This window comes from Alligator mississippiensis, chromosome 6, assembly GCF_030867095.1.
Source record: "Alligator mississippiensis isolate rAllMis1 chromosome 6, rAllMis1, whole genome shotgun sequence".
In the NCBI taxonomy this organism is placed as follows: domain Eukaryota; kingdom Metazoa; phylum Chordata; order Crocodylia; family Alligatoridae; genus Alligator; species Alligator mississippiensis.
In genome coordinates, this window is record NC_081829.1 from 72,233,929 (window position 1) to 72,255,180 (window position 21,252).

Below are 21,252 nucleotides of genomic sequence, written 5' to 3' on the forward strand. Positions count from 1 at the left end.
CTATGGGGAGAAGTGGACACGCCGGAGGGCAGGGAACAGCCGCAAGCAGACCTGGACAGGTTGGACAAATGGGCAGAAAACAACAGAATGCAGTTCAACAAGGAGAAATGCAAAGAGCTGCAGCTAGGGACGAAAAATGTCCAGCACACCTACTGCCTAGGGAATGACCTGCTGGGTGGCACGGAAGTGGAAAGGGATCTTGGAGTCCTAGTGGACTCCAAGATGAACATGAGTCGGCAGTGTGACGAAGCCATCAGAAAAGCCAATGGCACTTTATCCTGCATCAGCAGATGCATGACGAATAGGTCCAAGGAGGTGATACTTCCCCTCTATTGGGCGCTGGTCAGACCGCAGTTGGAGTACTGCGTGCAATTCTGGGTGCCGCAATTCAAGAAGGATGTGGATAACCTGGAGGGGGTCCAGAGAAGGGCCACTCGTATGATTAAGGGCCTGCAGACCAAGCCCTACGAGGAGAGACTAGAGAAACTGGATCTTTTCAGCCTCCGCAAGAGAAGGTTGAGAGGCGACCTTGTGGCTGCCTATAAGTTCATCACAGGGGCACAGAAGGGAATTGGTGAGGTTTTATTCACCAAGGCGCCCCTGGGGGTTACAAGAAATAATGACCACAAGCTAGCAGAGAGCAGATTTAGACTGGACATTAGGAAGAACTTCTTCACAGTTCGAGTGGCCAAGGTCTGGAACGGGCTCCCAAGGGAGGTGGTGCTCTCCCCTACCCTGGGGGTCTTCAAGAGGAGGTTAGATAGGCATCTAACTGAGGTCATCTAAACCCAGCGCTCTTTCCTACCTATGCAGGGGGTTGGACTCGATGATCTATTGAGGTCCCTTCCGGCCCTAACATCTATGAATCTATGATGTTTCCAAATCCTTTGGTGGGCATCCTACCTGCAGGCCCAAGCCCAGAGGGTTGGGGTTCGGATGCTGCCGCGTTGTGCTTGCCCTCAGCCGTCCGGCCCTCGGGGCAAGCAAGGAAGGAGACTCCCATTTCCATAAAGTGGGCACCTGATCCACGCCAGAAGAGCAGTTCTCCCTTGAGGCGGCTCAGGAAAACTGCCTTCCTGGACACACACACCCGGCAGGTTAAGACACCACTCCCTTGTCCTGAGCCTTCAGGAGGCGGAGGAAAGGACGTGGACCCCAACCCCCCGGCGGTGTCCTCTGGGCACGGGCCCTGCAGTGCGGGCATGGGGGGCGAAGCCCGAGCCTCCGCCTGCTGCCGCGAGGTGCCCGAGGGCTGCGCGGAGACCCCGCTCCAGGCGCGCTCGCCGCAGCCTCCCTCTCCCCGCACCAGCACCAGCGGCGGGGGCGGGGGGGGGGGCGCAGGGGCTGCCCCGGGTCCCGCCACCGCTTCTGCCCCCGCCGCGGCGCAGGGAGCGGAGCCACCTGCGCAGGCCCCGCCCCGGGCGGACCTGGCGGGGCAGCGCGGCCCCCTCGCCGGGCGGCCGGGCCCGCCTCCCCGCTCCCCGATGCAGTCCCCGCCGGACTCCGCGAGGAGGAGTCCCCGCGCCGCCCGCCCGCTCCGTCCTTCCCGGCCGCCGGCGCTGAGGACCCAGCCATGGAGCGGCGGCTGCCGATGCGCTTCTTCTCCCGAGCAGCCTCGGCCGCCGGCCGCATCCCCAGCCCCGGCACCGTGGGCTGAAGCGCCGGCTGCAGCCCGGACCCGCCGCCCGGGAGCGGGGCGCCCCACGGCTCCGGAGGAGGTGAGGCGGGGGCTGGGCAGGCTCAGGGGGGGGACTTGCTGGGCTGGCAGCTCCTGGGTGCCCCGGGCTCCGGCTCGCCCTGCCTGTCCCGGCCGAGCGGGGCTGCCTTCTCTAGCCGCCGACACTGGCAACAGCATCGGGACTGCAAAGCCATCAGACCCCCTTCCCCCCCAACTTGCAGGTCACTTGTAGGATGTGAAATGTGCAACAACGCATTAGCACTCGCCCTGCTTCCCCCGGAGTCATCGGGGCTGGGGAATGAATCCGCAGCCTAGGAAGGGATCTCGGAAGGAAGGCGAGAGCCCCGTGGCACCTGCTCAGCTGAGATTTGTCATCTGAATCTAGAGAGTAGCCATGCATCATCTGGAGCGCTCCCCTGGATTCTGCTGGGAGAGCTGTCGAATTATGTATCCTAGTGCTGAATTTATAGTTTTCACTAGGGGGAAAAAAAAAAGGGCCAGGGGGGTCAGATCCAAAGTACCTCCTTTCTTTTCAAGCTATATAGCTGCCCTTATTTCTTGTAATGCAGAACAGAATATTTTTCTCTTGCAATTGAAATACAAAGTAGTTTTAGAGTACAAAATATGTAGCAAACTGTTATCCTGTGACATTTCTTGCAGCTGCACAAGTGGCTGACAATGAATATAAGGAGTATGTTTGGTATGTAAAATCATCCCTCTCTTTTGCCACATGTCAATGGTTGTAGATAAAATGAAAACAACGAAGGCAGGTTAAATTCCTCTCTCCATCCTGGAGAGTGTGCATGCAAAATCAAGTTCTCTGATCTGCAGAGCAGCTGAAAACTTGACTACAACTGCAACTCCCAATAAGAAGATTTTTCTCTCTCAAAAGAAACAGGAAAATTCTGTACCTAATCTGTGTCGACTCTCTTAATCCTCTACTTCAGTCTTTTAAAATTTGGTAAACTTTCCGTGGGGAAGATTTTTGTCTACTTCTCAGTCGAATAATTTTAAATAGTCCTTGATGCCTGCAAATCAAATAAGATGAACCGGTATTTTGTATGAAAACATTACAGCAGCAACTGAACATGACACCTATTTTTAGAGATGTTTATTTGCATGACTGCCATCACTTCCCTAATCGGGAAATTTGAGTTTTAGACCAGTATAGCCCTATAAGATGATTACTTTCATCTTACAGTTTTAGTATAAATATTTAGATGTATGTTACATTAGTTAAGCTCTCTACATTTTACTAATTATTTATTGGTACATTTGAACAGGTTTTGCATAAGTTTGTGCATAAATAACATTTATATTGAGCAAACAACATTTTTATAATATTTTTAGTAAGTGTTTCCTAGTATTTTGTATTTAAATCTTATTGTATGAAAAAGTAAAAGTGGGAAATACTGCAAAAGTTTTGGTTTTCCAAATGTTTTAAAATACTGGCAACCACAACAAAAAAGAACCCCTCCAAATGCTATATTTTGTAGGTTAAGACTGTAAGTACTATAATGCATTATGTCATATAAATAAAATGACTGAACAAAATAAGGGGGCATTATTTTTAATGAAAGTGATGTATGTGGTTTGTAACTTTAGTAACTTGTCAGTTCAGTCAAGAAATGCAGTTATAAATTAGTGAAAGTTTGGGTGGTGTCTAAAAGAAATGGATGAGCCCAGATATATTAGAGGAAACATAATCAAAAGTGATCTACTGAATATACCCAGTTTAAAAACAAGAATGATGGCACTGATTATTGTCTCATTTGTATTCAACACAATGGCTATAACATAAAGGAACCAAAAACAAACAAACAAGCCAGTCACATAAAAAGGACGAAATATAAAAGGAAAGCAGTGAGGAGAACATATTCATGATCTATCTATAGTCTTTCTCTCAGACCCACTTGCTTAAGACCTGGAGTGTAGCAGATAAGCCATTATAAAACATACAGCAGCTTGTATGAGTTTAGAAGCAGTTGTATCTATCCACAAGCCAGTAGAAAGACTTTTTTGGTAGAGATCAAGCATAGATGTTACAGGGAAAAAAGAAAGCTGGAGGTCAAACTGCTGTGAACAAAAGTAGTTTTTATTGGTTATTTCATTGGCTTTGACTCTGAGATGGAAATTGAAGGGCAGTTTACACATGTGATGCCTTCTATATATGAGTCTGCTGTTAACAAAGGCACACTTGGTGCTATTACAATGGCATTTTCGAGGTATTCCCAATATATCTGGATAATGGGGACTTACAACTGTCTCAAAGGACTGTTCTTCAGATGCTTTCAGTAGTTCTTTTAATATTGTGGCTAGTGTTCTGGCTAAATAAATTATTGCATTTGATGTGCTGACAAAGAGGAGGAGAAAGGGCACCATATCACCATCACAATTTGGGATATGAGGATGAAGTGTAATGAATGTTGGGCCACTAAAGGTCTGGATCAAGTTATGTTTGAAATCCAAATGGAAAATCATTGATCAGAAAGCAGTATACAAGTACTGTAATGTGTGTGTGCAGTCACTTGTTAACTGCTCAGACTATATTGATGCTACTGTTTGATACAATCAATCCAGGGCTCAGTGACTTGTGTAAATGACAATCCCATCTGGTTTGTCAACTTCAGCAACAGGTTCAATGTTATCTTTCAAAATCTTAAAAGCCTAGCACTGCATGTTTCTTGATGACATATAAGAGATGAGCAGGGCAGAGTTGGCTGACTGCAACATTGCTCAGTGTGCTGTAAATGACGTATAATTCACTGTTTGACAACTGGTCCCTATCTGTGGTAATGTGAATATGCCCTCCTCACTGTCTGTAGTCTCCTTTTGCATTGCACGTTGTTCTTTGGTGCTTGACATCATAAAGTTGGTGTATGGAATGCTTGGAGATTAATGTACCAGAAGGATGCTGCTTTGGGGATCAGTTGCAGTCATACACTTTAAGAGCAGACTTTACATCAGGTGCCAACATCACAGTTTCTTGCCGGCATTTTACACATGTGTAAATGAGCAATGTCCAAGACTGTTGCTTTTGTTGACTATGTTGATGTTTATCGTGAACCAACCACTTCACTTTCTGTTTTTAAATACTATGTGCTCTCAGGGTTTAAAACAAGTTATACACTTCAGCAAAACTGGGAAAAATGCCATGGGGCTGGGGAATGAAAACTGTAGTTAAGGTCAATTACTGCCTAGGGTTACCGTAGTTCCAGTTTAAAAAAAGAGGACACCTGTTGGGGGGCAGGGTGTAATATGACTGGGGGAGGGGGCAGTGATATGCCTATGCCCTACCCCCGCCCCTCACTCCCAAACCACAATACCCCACCCCCTGGGCTATGCTGGTGCCCCTCACTCTCAACCCTCCTGTTCCTTCTGACACCCCTCACTCCCGACCTTCATCACCCTGGCCCTGCCTATGCCCCATGCTCCTGACCCACAGTCCCTTCACCCGCTGGCAGCATTCCCTCTAAGCTGGGTGGCGTGTGCAGGAGCACCTGGCAGCGTGGCATGAGAGTGCCTGCATGGCACGGTGCACAGTTTAGAGGGAACGTTGCCCCCTGGTACGCCTCACTCCCAACCTACAGCCCCCCAGCCCTGCCGGTGCCCCTCCTGACCCGCAGCTCCTTGCTCCACTTCAGCCTTACTGGTGTCTATCACTCCTAACCTGCAGTCCCCTGCCCCCCAGCCCTGCTGCCCACACAGCTCCCTGTTGCCTCCCACCCCAAAGGACCCCCCCCACCCCCTTCCCCTGCTGGAGGGGCAGGCACTTCCTCTGCTGCCCTGCCCTGCTGCAGCCCATGTTGGCAGGCACCCGCCCCCCTGCATCCCCCTATACACACACAGAGCCACCCTGGACAGTCCTCAAGCCCTGGCTGTCTAACCCCCGCCCCCCACCGACTTACCTGCCTGCAGCTGCCAGGGCACGTGCACAGATGCATGTGATGCCCTGGCCTCCAATCGCCCTCCCCCACTCCCTCTAATCCCAAGCAGCTCCTTGCTGCGGCAAGCCAGGAAGTGCTGGGATAAACTTTGATGCTGAGCAGAGCAAAATCCTGGACATTTGTTGATATTCTAAAAAACCACTCAGACGGAGATGGGAGGACCCAAAAAGAGAACCTGTCTGGGAAAACACAGATGTATGGTAACCCTATAGTAGTGTGTGGCAGTAACTTTAAAGAAAGAAAGCCTTGGTGATATTCAGAATCCACTCATGAGAGAGAGCCGGGGCGGGGGGGAGCTTCCTTGGGAGAGAAAACACGCTGGTCTGGTTGCTACGCGAATACTTTCGAGTTGCAATACTATAACAGGCCCTTGGTCTTTTAGTGCAGTATCTAGCTTCTGATTAACTCTCTTGATCTGAAGACAGAAATAAGTTTCTAGCTTGCTTTGTTAATAAAATAGACTGTAAGTGTGTTTAAATATGTTCTCAGGGAGTGGGGGATGGGGAAGGTGCTTTAATTAGAGCAGCTCCAAAAGCCTCTCTAATTAAAGTGCTCAAAGCATCACATGTATCAGGGTCCTCATGTTGAAAAATGACAGCGGAGGTACTTTAACTAAAGCTCGTCGAGTGAGCTTTAGTTAAAGTGCTTATGCCACCATTTTTCAGCACAGAGATGCTGATACACATGACACTGGTAATTACCACACTCCAACAGACTCAATTAATTGAGCTTGTTGCGATGCGCTGTAATTACAGAACATGGGAACAGCCTTGCTGCACATGTGTAGACACTGTGTAAGCTTAACCCAACCACTGCGGGTTAAAGCTTGACACTCATTTTTTCCTGAAGATCAGCGTTTTTTCCCAGCCATATCAGAGCCAGTTGCTGTTTGGGGGGGAAGGGTAGCAGGAAGGGAAATGGAGTAGCTATGGGTCTTCTGTTTTCTTTCTTTTTTGTTTGGTTTTTATAGGAACATAAGTTACCCCAAATCTTCCTGGGTCAATGAATCCAGTTCCGTGGAGTTTCAGGCGTGCTTGCCTGATAATCCCTTTCATAAACCACTCCATCTAGGAACACTTGTGATTTCCACTTCCACTACTATTGGAAGGTACTTCCAGAATTATTAATGATAAGAAACCGTTTCTAGACTAAGTTTTTTTCCTGGCCAGTTTAGATCCATTTCTTTCTGTGCCAACATTGTCTTTTAGCTTGGACCTCCTCTCCATATCTCTAAAAAACAATCAGACCACCTTCTCAATCATCTTTATATTAGGCTACACAAATCAGGGTCTTTTTGTCTTCTCTTGTGTCCCCCTCATTCCCTGGTCACTATAATAGACCTTTTCTATATCTTTCCAAAGATGAATTCATCATTCCTGGACATAAGTGTCCTGAATAGAACACAGTATTCCAGATAATGTCTTGACAGGATCTTGTAGCAAGCCATTAAAACCTCATACGCTCTGCTGAATCTTTGGTTTCTGATGCACCGTAGAATACAATGTGTTTTTACTGAGTTGCAATATGTTATTAGCCACCTATGATCTACTAATACACACATCTTTCTCCTCATTTGCTGCTTTTGCTTCCATCTGATAGCAGAAATTCATATGATTAGCAAGTGACTATACACTTTGTCCTATGTTATTTTGCCCAGATCATGTCCATTACTGCATTCTTCAAGGTCATGCAGTACTCTCCATATGAGATCTGTTTGGCCACTGTATTGACAATATCTTAAGGCCAGTGATTCTCAGATTGAGATCCTTTTGAGCATTCTGTGGGGCGACATATAATGTTAGCACTGTTAGATTTGCAAACATGATTCACAAGATAAGTTCAAAGATTTCAAGCAGAAAGCCATTTTTGTAGTCTTTTTAAGTTCTTTGCAGCAAAAGTAACAACTAAGAGCTGAGGGGTGCCTTGAGTTTATCCAAGGGTGTCTTGAGTATCCAGAGGTGTCTTAAGTCTAAAAATGTTGAGAACCAAGCATCATCTTGCTGATATTTTTTGTCTAACCTCAATATAACATCTTTTAATTTAAATCAGAAATTTCTTTTTTGATGGAAAAGTCATATTTAACTGGAGAATAACCACTGGGAATTGCTACTTTCTTTGTTCCTTAGCCACCATCATCACTCACTCTTGGTCCAAAAGATGTGAGAAGCATGGACACCAGCTCCCAGTTTGGGTTAATAGCAACTCAAATATCTTCATGCTCATAGACTCCCCAGTTGTGCCAAGGCTCAATATAGATCTGGCTCTGCCCTTGTCTACTTCGGAAACTTTTGCAAACCTACCTTTGTTAGAGGTGGCTCTGCTAACCAAAGCTGTGCTCTAAATGCATTTAGACTGGCAAAACTATCCTTGTATATTGGTGCAGTGTGTGTTAGCTTGCGGACCAAAGTAAGCGCATGTTTTTTAGTAAGAAAGAGTATATTTCTTATGCTTGCACTAGGAATGCTTTGCTGAAATATTTCTTTCTAGACCCCCCTCTACATGTTACAAGTATTGTAACTCTGAAATTGAGACCAACTTCATGTGCAAAGGACTTAAAACATGATGAACAGCTCCAACCTTAGACCTCAAAAATGTATACTAACTTTATATCTGGTCTCTATTTCACTTTCATTTGCACATGTAAAAGTGTCTCCCATGCAGCTGGGAGCCGCATCAGCAATAAGGCACAATGAGATCTAATGTGCAATCCCACAGTCGCACCTCCTGCCATGCACACGTGGCATGGCAGAAGGTGCAATTGTATGGATTACACATTAGATTCCATTGCACCTTTACATGTGTAAGGCCCCCTTTGCATGTGTAGAGGGGTCCCTAGCATAGGCAATGCCTCTGTATGAAGGGGGATTAGTTTGAAGTCACTGGCTCATTGGAAAATGACAGCCTGCCTCAATGACACTACTTTTTGAGATATTATGTACTCACACTGCTGTAACAAGTTCAGCTGGCCAGTAGCTACTGGAGAATCATGATAAATGGTAATTAACTCATGTGCCTTCTTCCAAAAAAAAATGTCTTGATAACCTTTGAATTCTTTGAACATATAAATAAAATAGTGGCTAAAAATGAACCCTATGACACAATTTGTCTTGACTTTTAGAAGCTATTCTCAATGCATGCAAGTTATTACAGAAACTAAATTGTCACTGTGTGGAAGAGTCAAGGTATTATTCTGGATTAGGATGTAATTGAGGGAGAGGAAACAATCACTAGAAATAAAAAGTTTACAATTGGTCTTGTGCAACACATTTATTAACTATCTTCAAAAGGAGGTAAGGAATGCGGTGGCCAAACTTAAAGGTGACAAAATAATTCTTATTATACAAAAACAAAAGGAACATTTGCACATTCAAAACTGATAAAAGCAAATGCTTTTTCTCACAATTCACAACCAGTTTCACAGAATATTATTGGGGTTAAGCACTTAACAGAATTAAAAAAGACATGACATTTTTATGGGTAAAAAAGAATATTCAAAGTTACAAAAGAAAGTACAAACGTAATATAGGGCTTGGGAAGAGAGTGAGGGAGGGAGAGAGAGAGATAGACAGACTTTTTCCTCAGGGCAGGAATCAACCTCATACATTTTGGGTTAAACGGAAAATTCCTTCAGTGGGTAGTTTATACAGGTTATTCTGAAGTGTCCACTATATGGATATACTGAATCTTTCTCAGAAACAATTGATACTGACCTCTGTTAGAGATAGAGATATCAGAGGAAGGGGACCACTAATCTAATCCAATTTGGCAATTACTGTATTTCAAATGTGAGATAATTTTAATTATTTATAAAATCTGATGATCACTTGTCTAAGTGCAGAGTGGTGAGGTAATCAAAATCAGTAGCGTTATTAAGCGGGCGGGGGGGCGGGGAGGGAATAGGCCAGGAATCATATATTTGACTTCCCATAAACCCCATTCATTTTTTTTGTATCAAATTCTGACTAGAAGCTATTCAATAAATCACAAATCCACTTTTCTGTCAGAGGAAAAAAGGAGATTTTCTCTCCTGCTTTCTGTTTCAGAATTGGCTGAATTTTAGAGGGTGAAAAAGGCCTTCTGCTAGTCTACTGTTTTCTAGACCCTTTATTAACTGTTAAGATGAGTAAGACTAGCTTTTGCTTTTTTCATTTTTTCCTTCCTGTTTTGTGGTTCTTCCTCATCTGCAAAGAGCACCAATCTGTATCTCTACTGGGACTCTTGGCCTCCCTTAACAGAATGAAATAGATATAAATGTTGTCAATTTTACACTGCCCACAACCCTCTGAATAAGGACAATGGAAATGGCTAGAATCTCATATTGATTTCATAGTAGGGCTGAGTAGACAATAAAGGCATGGGAGCGGTCAGTCTGTGAACTCAGAAAAACAACTCTGCTTCGGTGCATATTTAGAAGGCTAGCTTTTATGATTGTAAAGCTAAAAGAATTAGGTGGATTTCAGTCCCTCGTTTGTCAGTTAGCAGTGAGTTTTTCAAGCCCAAATCAGTCTCATACACTCAATGTTGATGAAGTACGTCCTTCAAAGCAACAGGTAAAGTAGTTGTGAAACAAGTAGAAAGTCATATGTGCTAATATGGCCTGAATAGATGCAGCTGAAATAAAATTTTCCATGTATTTAATATGTTTGAAACTAGCATTTGAATGTACTTTTGAATTGAGTTTTATGTTCATATAAGTAATAACTTGCATTGATCTTACTTGATTTCATTTTGATACCATAATGAGGTTTTTGCAGTGATATTGATCATTTCATCTTGACGTAGTTCCATGGAGGCCCTTGTTACAGTACTGATGTAACTTTGTTATTGGTTACACAATTAACATTCTGTTTGAAAAATGTAAAAAAATAAAAAAACAACAACTCCCCCTACAACTTGGTATGTGAAGTATTGAGAACTCAAAGCTTGAAGTTAAGTTTCTTGCATTAAGCAGTACCATATTTTCTCACAAATAACATATGTTTCTATTATATATGTACATATGTGTAACAGCATGGCTCACATACATCTGCTGCTTTAGGAGGAGGAGGTGGATCAGGCATGCTTTGTCCCAGAAAAAAAAATAGTGCAGGCAATATGCTCGGGACATGTAAGCACACACTTCTGTGCTCTTGTGTAGGACCTGTTCACAGTCTGTCCCATACAGAATATTTGACATAGGTAATGTCAGTATTGATTCTACATGGGTTTTTGCACGTAATGTTCGTTCTCTTTCCTTTCTTTTAAGGGGAAAAATAACTTGGCTTGGTGAGAGTAAATGCTTTGACCTCTTTGGTTGCATCCACATGAGCATGGGCATTTATTTCCCCAGGGACAACAAGCAGTGGGACACCTTTGCTGCTGTTAGTTATCCCTAGGGAATGCCTGTGCCACGCACCCTCTACCATGTGGCAAATTACCCCAGGTGGGGTAGGAGAGGCACTAGGTGGGGTAGGAGAGCACTGGACTGGTCCTAGTAACCTTACCTGGAGTCCTGAGGGTCTCTCCGGGGCTGCAGCAGGGACGATTCTGTGGGTTGGGGCTGGCAGGCAGCTGGAGGGATCTCTTGGGGTCAACCCTCCCCCCATCCCTGTGTTGCTACCTTGCAGACTGGTGAACACCTAAATGTGCAGTATGTGCACATACTGCACAGCTGTGCCTGTCTAGACATGGCCTTTGAGATCATTTAACAGTGCAAAGGGGTTAGTTAATGTTTTGGACCTTTGGTTGAGTTGAACTGCACAGATTGTGAATTAGAATGTGTGGGTACAGCAGCGGCATAAAATTTAGTTTAAAACGCCCTGATGCTTGTGTGACTGTGCAGGACCAGTCACCTATACCCTGCTGGAACAGTCTCAGGGCTCTAGCTCACTCTCTCTCCAAATGGAGCCTCTTTTAAGTGACTAAAAATGCTGATAAAAATTGGTGCAATAACTTCCCCATCCTTCCCCTTGGTCAGGGCCATTCATCTGCCATGTCAGCAGCAAAGAATGTTTCATGAAATTACCTACATTATTACTTTTCTTCATAACAGGATCATTTGTACACTGAGTAAAACTCAGTCTAGTCTTTAAGCTTGTTTCATGGTCAGACTACTCTCTTCATCAGGAAAACTGGCTCAGTATTTCTCGTATTGCTCAGCTGGAGACAGGACTATATATGGTTGAACTGTCAGATTGCCAGTGCATCTGTTTCCAGCTGGACAGCTGTACTTCATAATAATGAAAAGTTTACCTTTTCCAAATATTGCAACATGCAGTGAAATCTTAAAAAGATGGGGTCCACAGTTTTCTTGCATATGTGATTTTTTCTTTTGCTCCTGATGGGTTTTCTGGAGGTTTGATCTTGCTGTTTTTGAACTTTTTTTTCTAAATCCACTTAATCTCTGTACAAATAAATTGTACTACTGGTGTAAGTCCATGAACTCACAGTTCATATCCTTTAGGTGGTGCTCTGCATCAAAAAAGAAAAACAAAACAAAAAGAAGGACTTTTGCTTCTCTGCATGAAGCCCTCTCTAGAAGGTAGATACAAGCATAATTTGGGAAGAATATTGGTAGATGGGTAGTTGCTTCATTCTGAATATTACAAATGGTGTATAACAGTTAACTTTGACCTTCATCTTGATTTCCGAAACTTCTCATAATTTAAACTTAACAATTAAGAAATTAGCCATTTTTTCTCTTTCCTCTTCATCTTTGCCCAACAGCCTTGTTCTTAAATGCAGTTATAATTGGAACTTGATGCATTCCTGGGACACATCCTCTCCTGCCTTTGTGGACTGGATAGGATGGGACAAAAGTGTCATAAAATATAAGATACAATGACCCACAGAAACTGGAGGTTTATACAATTTTTGTTAATCTTGCAGTCAGTTTTAGACAGGTCCAACCATTTCTGCTAGGCATTTAGTCAAGCTAGAAAGGGAGAGTATGCTCTTTTTTTTTGGTTTTTTGTAACCAATATAACTTAACTAACTTTTATAATGCCTGTGTCCCTTAATGGGTTAACTACTTTGTTTATCCCATTTGATCTTTTCAACCCACCTGTGCCTCTGTCAGTAGTGCTCCCTTCCTTTTCCCTATCCTTTGTATTTAAATGACTTTTTATTCCTTTCTGTTTAGTACCCACATTCTCTGCAAGTTCAGTCATAGTATCCGACAAAAGCCTACGAAAGCTCATGTCTCTAAATGGGGTAGTCAAGATGCCATCCTGCCCTGTCTTCTGCCTAACTCCAGACTAATAGAACTACCTCCCCATCTCTGGTATGACAAAGGGAGTGGAGAATCATTGGGGCCTACTACAATTTACAAAAGCCTACAGAGCATTATCTGTCAGACTCTTTTTCAGTTGCTTAGTTTTTCTCTTCATTCCCTACCACCAAATTAAGCCAGGAGCATATTTTATGATGTCCTAGCCACCCATTACATTTGGAAGACATGGGATTTATTTATCTTACTACCTTCAGATGTCAAATCAAAGATTCATAGATGTTAGGGTTGGAAGGGACCTCAGTAGTTCATCAAGTCTGACCCTCTACCCCAGGCAGGAAAGAGCACTGGGTTCAGACAACCCTTGCTAGGTGCTTGTTCAGTCTTCTCTTGAAGATCCCTCAAAGTAGGGGAGATCACCACCTCCCTTGGAAGTCCATTTCAGATTCTGGCAACCCTTACTGTGAAGTTCTTTCTTATGTCCAACCTAAATCTGCTTTCCGTCACTTTGTGACCACTGTTCCTACTTACTCCGGGGGTGCCGTAGTAAATATAGAATCTCCTATTCCCTGCTGCCCTCCTGTGATGAATTTATAGGCAGCCACAAGATCACCTCTCAGCCTTCTCTTGAGAAGGCTGAAGAGATCTAGGTGCCTCAATCTCTCCTTGTAGGGCCTTGCCTGCAAGCCTCTGACCATATGTGTAGCCCTTCTCTGGACCCTCTCAAGATTCTCCGCATCCCTCTTGAAGTCCAGTGGCCAAAACTGGACATAATACTTTTTCATCTTAAAAAGTGAAGGAAATGGAAATAGTTTTCTCAAGCAACCAAAACTATTTCCTTTTGGGTTTGGAGGAACCAGGGGAAGTTTTAGCTTCAAAGATCTTTTTTAGGATCTGAGCTTATAAAGGATCTCTGTACAATATGTAAATTAAATGGCTGTGTTTGCTACTGCCAGTTCAAAATGTAAGGGAAAGAGGAATTAAGCTGCCATATAAGTATCAGTAGATTGTAAAAGCAGAAACAGTATTTTAAACTAGGGGGTATAACATTTAAGGCAATCAGAACTGTAAGCACGACTGGAGAAATAATTTCTCTGACTGAAAGACTTTCCCCCTTCTGTTATAACTTGCATTATACTGCTTTCTATATTCAAAACCATTAACAAACATTAATAATATTCACAGTGATTTGTGAAGCACGTAGATGATACTATCCTTTTACAAATGGACAACATAAAGCTAACAGTTTTCAGATGAGGGAGCCTATCAACTGCTTATCAAATCTCTGCATTTCACCCAATGCAAAATACCTTTTATTTTTAAATCCAAGGACAAAAAGTCTGAACTACTATTTGTTGAATATTTATATTTCTTCATTATTCAAGAAACATCGGAAACCAAACTACCCAAATGCAGTTGATTGCTATTTTTTTCCAGTACCTCATCCCTGTATAAGTTGGGTAACAAAGGTTGGATCAGGGCTGGGCAAAATACTGGATATGGCCCACCAAGGGATTTTATCTGGCCTGCAGCAGGTCCATCCACCCTGCCTGGCCCAGACGGAGCGGGCAGCCTGGGCCATGGCACATGTGGCTGGTCTTGCCACTGCTGGGCACCGTAGCCAGACTCGGCTTCTTGGCTGTCCCCTTGGTGGCTGATTCTGCCTGGCTGCCGATGCCAGTGTCTCTGCCACTGCCACCAGACTGAGCCTCACTACCTGGGCACCCCAGCCTGTCCACCCTTCACCCACTGCCAGGGGCAGTAGATGGAGTGGGTGTGCTGGGAGGGTCTACATAGAGATTGCTCTGGTAACCCCTGCAGGCAAAGGGTGCTCGGCCAGGTGGATGGGATGGGGCCATGGGCAGGCAGGGACCAGCATCTGGGAGCAGGAAAGGTGGGCAGCAGCCAGGACCAGGGCTGGGATCACAGGGCAGTGACAGGTTGCAGCCAGGACCCAGGTTACAGCTGTGATCCACTCCCCTCATGTCTCTGCTCACAGAACCAGTGCATGTTGCAGGGATGTGCAAGGAGCAGATTGCAGCTATGCCCTGGGCCCCGGCCCTGTACTTTTACCATTCCAAGATCCCAACCCCTCCCAGCCGTCCTGCTTCCAGATGCTTCTCCGTGCCCACCTGGGGCCCCATCCCATCCACCAGGCCAAGCATGCCCTGCCTGCGAGGGTCTTTGGCCACTCCCCACAGAGACCTTGCCCACCTGTCTGCTCCACTCGGCACCGTGATGGTGAGTGTGGGGCAGATGGGCCTGCGGGCCAAATAGGATCAATTGCAACCCTCCCACTGGACAGGGCCAGCAGTCCTTCCCCACCATATCCCCCCCCTCACCCTCCCCCCTGCTGTGCAAGATTGTGGCAGCAACCCACCTTACAGCCCAAGTAGTGCCCACTCCTGGATTAGAATGGTGTTCCAGCCATCTGAATACCAGAGGGATTTGAATTTAAGTTAAATCGGGCATGTTGTTTGTAACATATTTCAGTGGAAATATTCTCCTTTTTTCCAGTGACACATCTCCTGCCCCCTCTACCATTAGTGCTTACTCAACACTTCTAGGTTTACCTCTGCAAGGCAAAGGTCTACAGATTAACTAAAGGAAAAAAGGAAGTGTCTGTCATAATGTTCCACCTGAGTAGATGATCTGTTCTGGTATAAGTTATTATTATTTTAACTAAAGTATAATCAATTAACCTGCATCAAAAGTGAATGTAAAAGTAGAGCTCAGCACTGTTTTTAAATTTTGATTTTGAAAATTCAGCTTTCAATTAAAAACCCTTGACAAACCCCACCAGAAGCAAATCAAAAAATGTGTCCTTTTTCAAAATTAACAAAAATGTTTACCTATTTAAGTTACTGCTTTCTATTTTCTTTTACTACAAACTTCTTACTTATATCAGAAAAATTGTAATCTGAGTTCTATGTCTCTGTCCTCCTTTTTCACTCTTGTAGGAAGAATTAAAACTTGTGTTGGACTCTGTTTTAGAGGGTTCTGTATTGGGGACTTTTGTCTGACTGTCCCAATTTGTCAGATATTCTGGCCCTGTCCTAGATTAACTTTTATGCCAAAATACCTTTGTTTGTAAATAATATTGTTGGAGCTGAAGCTTTGTTTAGAATAGAAACTCCTTTGCAGCCTTAAACTCTGGGAAGGCTGCTGCTCATCTGGCTAATGCTTTTTGATGTTGAAGAAAAGATTCTCTGTAGACACAGTGGGACTACTTTCCATACTTAAAGCTAAGTGTGTGTTCAGGTTCTTCTCTGGATCAGGCCAAAATTTTTAGCACCCTGAAAGATGGAGCACCTTTTATTAAAGTCTCAGCAAGACCTTATTCTGATTCCTCCTTTCAGAGTCCACAAAGGTAGAGTAGAATGCAATGAATAAATAATTTAGTTGCTTGTCTGTTGATTGCATTTACAGAATTCCATTTTTACTACTGTAATTTTGCACCACATAATTAAAAGCTAAGTCTTCCTCCATAGCAATAGTTTTGGTAACCCATGCATCAGTGACTTGGCTGTAATATTTTTTCCCCTGGATACTACATTAATGAAAAATCCCTGCAATGTGTGGACTCCTGTGCCCTTCTAGGGGTTTTTAAGTTCAAACTCTGACATGTGCACTGGAGAATGAAAATAATAAGCCTCTTCTTTTTCTTTATACTCTACTGCATCCTTATGTTAGCTCTAAGTTTCTGGATCTTAGTGAGACCCAGGTCTGTACAGCATACTGCAGAAGACAGTGTAACAGGCCAAACGGCTGAATATTTTCATTGTTTCCAGCTTCCTTCCCTCTCTATCCTTTAATCAAATTACAGAAGTAGAATATGTTTGTTTGGTTGGGGTTTTTTTAAACCTCTGCTGACTACCTTCTGATGTTGACCTGCTTTATTCTTCTGCATTGATAGTTCAAACAGTAGGTCAGTGCTACAAAAGAAAATGTTCAAAAATATAATTTTTTCTTGAGGGAAAAGAATTGGGATAAGAGCGATTGCAGCTCAGGTTTTCTTGAACTGCTTTTAATCTGAAACTCTGCTAGATGAAGAGTAGGTCATTCAAATTTAATCAAAGTATCAATAAATCTGGTCTTGATGAGCCAGTATTCAGAAAAAGAGTATTGCATCTTTATTTTTTTCAATCCTTGCATAGTGACACACAGAAAATTGTAATTTAATACTCCAAGGAATAGTTCTATTTTGCTTTTATAATGGAGCGGTTTCCTTTAATCAAGTGAAAGCCAATAGGAATATACAAACTTCTAACGTGGTTTTATTTTGCCCAGTGGGAGATATTTGGCTTACTGCTGGCTTGCACTAGAAGGAAATGCAGCTAAAGCAATTTTTCCAAAAAACAATGTGAGAAAAATAGTTTTTTCCAGTGTTCAGTGTACACTGCTTTTTTAAATACCTCATCTAGTATCCTAAATTACTGATTAACATCCAGAACTACTGACACGTTCTAGGAGCAGAATGTATTCCTTTAATCTGCTCACTTAGACAGATTGGTTTGTGTTTTTTGTGGTATAGATGAAGATATATGAGATTAGGAATGTGATTCAGGTGTTTCTAATGTTTGCTCCTTATTTGTAAAATAGGGATAATCATTCATACTTGCTTCACAGGGATGTTGGGAGAATAACTATATAAAGCATGATGTAGGTTCCCAGATTTGTTACCTCTTTCAGAAATTATTTTTTTTCTTTTTACAAAAGGCAAATGTTAAGATTGTGAAACTAAGTAACACTTGGCATTTCTGGATTTTTTTTCCAAGCTTGCCAACAAAATCCTTTGTGCATGGTTTTAATGCTATGATACAACCTTTAATTGCATAGCTGCATACTACATGTCCCCTCGCAAGACTCATTCTAGCTCGTATTTAATAACAATAGTGAATGCTTATAGTTGTCTTTTTATCAGTTGATGTTAAAACGCTTTAGAACCCTAATACCCTCATTTACAGATGGGGAAAGGAACATATATAGATAGTGAGCTGTATAAGGTTACACAGATTTGAGGGTGAGGCTGGGAACAAAATATAAGGACAATATCCTGTTGTTGGTAACTGAGGTAGCTTTTCAATATTTATTTTTATTGGATGTAAATACAAAACACAATGTGAGGCCCCAGGTCTCTTTCTTTTACAGGCCCATCTTATTTGCTATCTAGCCAGGGTACTACATTAAATGGGTGTCTTTTAGGGAGAAGAAATCTGATGTCTCCATACACAGTAATTTAAAGCTGAATTATAATGAAGATGCCTATCATAAGGCAACAGTGTTACATCAGTAGGAGTAACTATTACACCACTGAGTAATAGTCTAATCAGTTTTATTTAGAAATGGTCAAATGTTAAGTTTTTTGGGGTTTTTTTATACAAACATTTTAAATTTCCCATTCCTTGGGAAATTTTCAACGTGAATTTTTCTTTCACAGTGAGGAATGGAGTGTGCTGCTTTTTTGTTTGATGGTTTTTGAAATTTCAGAGTTTCCCACAGAGCAGAAATTCTCAATATCAGCCAGTCTCTCCCTCCTCCCTAACCTATATTTAATTTTAAATTTCATGGTCTTTAACTTTTATCAATGACAAATTGAGAAATACATAGCCTTATAGCATCCCTGTTTATTTCCCTGGGGAGAATGATTCTAGATAAGCAAATTAGAGTTACACTAACTTTACACATGATTATAAAGAAAATATCTTCCCCATTTCGCACACCTAAAGCATGTCTACACTGAGGATTTGGGGAGGTGAGGGAAGGGACACCACCACAGTGAAGTGTGGCTTCACACTCACTATGAGTGTAGCATAGCTGCTTTAGCAGGACAGTGAATTCACTCTCTTGGAAGAGTGTATTGACTTCATGAAGACATCCAGCCATGACACCCAGACATGATAGCATGTGTGGAGCATGGACAGTGTGCTTCCTTGCTCTGCTTCCTAGTATAGTCCTCACATAGTATGGACATGCCTGTGAAGTTCTGAAACTTGGTCCTTCCTTGCATAACACCTAAAGAAATATATTTGAGAAGATGCAGAGGGGAGGGTGGGGAGAGGTCCTAGGTAGGAAATGCCATGTAGATACTGTGACATGGGGCTATCCTTTGTCGGGGCCGAGGGGCTGTGGCCAGCAGCCCGGGCACATGGGCCGGGGAAAGTGGGTCGGCACGGCGAACTAGAATTAGGCACTGACACGTAGAGGTTGATTGAAGATTATTTTACTTACACCGTAGGTGGTCGCGGTGCAGGCAGGAAAACTTTCTTGAGTTGCAGTTACAAAATGAAAACAAAACTCGAACAAGACCCGCAGAAAACTCGAGCCTCTTAAACACGAACAAGACCCGTAGAAAACTCAAGCCTCTTGAAACAACCCGGACAGAGCTCTGGATACACACACACGAAGTTTGCTAGGCTCCGTGGACCGACCAAAAGCGCGCAGGGAAGGGTACGTCGAGGGATTAGGCAGCAACGGGGAGAGGCTAGAGGTTGATCAGGCCCCTGTATCCTCCTTTAAGGCACACGCGGAGTTTGTTAGGCTCCACAGCGCGCTTAGAGTTCTTCACGAGATGGATGCGAAGTTCTCCTCCTCCAACTTGGGCGGAAACTGCTCAAGCCTCTTATACGGCTAGCAAGCCAATCACTAGCCGCCATGTGAGAATAATTTAGAAACAGCCAATAGTGGGGTACAAATTTACATACGGGTGGCGGGAACTCCTTTGCACCGGGGTTTTCTCTATGCAACTGAGAATTGCACCGTGCAAAGAAAGCTCCATGTGGCAGGAAATAATTCTGCAGGGCCAAAGCACACACAAAATCATACCCTTTGGGTCATGACATCCTTGAGGCCAGTCACAATGTCGGTCTGCCCACCTCTCTAGGACAATCCACCCTGATGCATCTGCCATGCTTTGATGTATTGAAAAAACATAGAAAATGTAGGAGGCTGCCCATTTAATGTCCTGATGCCAAGGGCATAATATACATTGTTCGGCTGCAGTCAGCATCTGTCCCAAACTTGGCCTCAGGCATCCTTGGACATAGCTTGGCCACATGCCCCCTACTGAGGCCTCAGGTGTCTGTCAATGTGCCTGGACCCCTAACTTGGCCTATGGCCCCCTCAGGTGTCTGCGGACATAGCTGGACCCTAAATATGATTAGTCCAACATACTTACAGGCTTGGTGGTGCCAAACTGATTAGCGCCATGACTGAAAGGGGTAATAATAAACCACAGTATGAATATGAGCCATCAGTGCGATGCTGTAGCCAGCAAGGCAAACAATACTCCAGCATGCATCAATCGATTCATATCAAGTAAAACCAAGGAAGTGATTCTTCCACTTTACTCGGAAGTGGTGAGACCGCAGCTGGAGTACTGCCTCCAGTTCTGGGCACTGCACTTCACCAAAGACATGGCAAAGCTTGAGAGAGTCCAGAGAAGAGCCACCCATATGATCTGAGACTTGGAAGGCAAGCCATACAAGGAAAAGCTGAGGGACCTGGGACTCTTCAGCCTAAAAAAGAGAAGGCTGAGAAGGGACTTGGTAGCAGCTTACCACTACATCAAGAGAATACACCAAGGGCTAGGCAAACAACTGTTCACCAAGGCACCCTTGGGGAAATCTAGGAATAATGGCCACAAATTCCTGGAAGACCGTATCAGGCTTAACACCAGGAAAAATGTCTTCACAGTTACAGTGTCCCAACTGTGGAATAAGCTCCCTCCAGAGGTGGCGTAATCACCTACCCTGGAGATCTTCAAGAGAAGACTGGACGGTCATCTTGCTGGGGTCACATGACCTGAGTTGTTTTTCCTGCCTAGTGCAGGGTGGCTGGACCCAATGATCTTGTGAGGTCCCTTCCAGCCCTTACAATCTATGAAACTTGGCCTCCCACTAAGCCTCGCTCTCCTTAAGGCCTCACTCATCAGGTGTTGGACCTTGAGCCCTCCTGGCTCCTGTGCTGTCGCCCAAGCCTGGTGCTTTTCTGTCAGGGTGTGTTCCCTTAGCCTTTCCCTTCCACAGGGCCACCTATAAGGCAGTGAGGGCTGAGGCTTTCTAGCACCCCATACATGCCTTTTGCTAGGGAGGCACTGGTGTTGCATTTCCTGGGGACCCCCTCCCCCCTCCGCCACAGGCAGCCTGACCACAGCATCTTACCCCAGTAAGGTACAGTCATTCCCCAAGACTAATGCAGGCTTACCTGCCCTGGTCTTATACCTCCCTCACTGGGCTCCTGGATGTTTTTCCTAGGCTGCTCACTCCCAGGTACTCTGTTACAGCCTCCATCTCATACCCTAAATCTCAGTCATTGGCCCAGTCTTTCAGGCCCCTTATAGGCTATCTCCCATCTGCTGGCTGAACTTCAGCCTCCTTCATACCAGCCTGCTTGCTGACTGACCTCCATGTCCTCTCTAA

The 21,252-nt window shown here is 44.0% G+C and overlaps 1 non-coding gene across 2 annotated transcripts in view; it reads left to right on the forward strand.

Annotated features, from left to right (window-relative positions):
• The first annotated feature begins 1,423 nt into the window (after positions 1 to 1,423).
• LOC102573417 (uncharacterized) overlaps positions 1,424 to 21,252 on the forward strand; it is a 103,369-nt gene continuing 83,540 nt past the window's right edge. For both annotated transcript variants that reach the window (XR_009463089.1, XR_009463090.1), the window contains exon 1: positions 1,424 to 1,718. This is a non-coding gene — a transcript (uncharacterized LOC102573417). The remainder of the gene's footprint in view (positions 1,719 to 21,252) is intronic.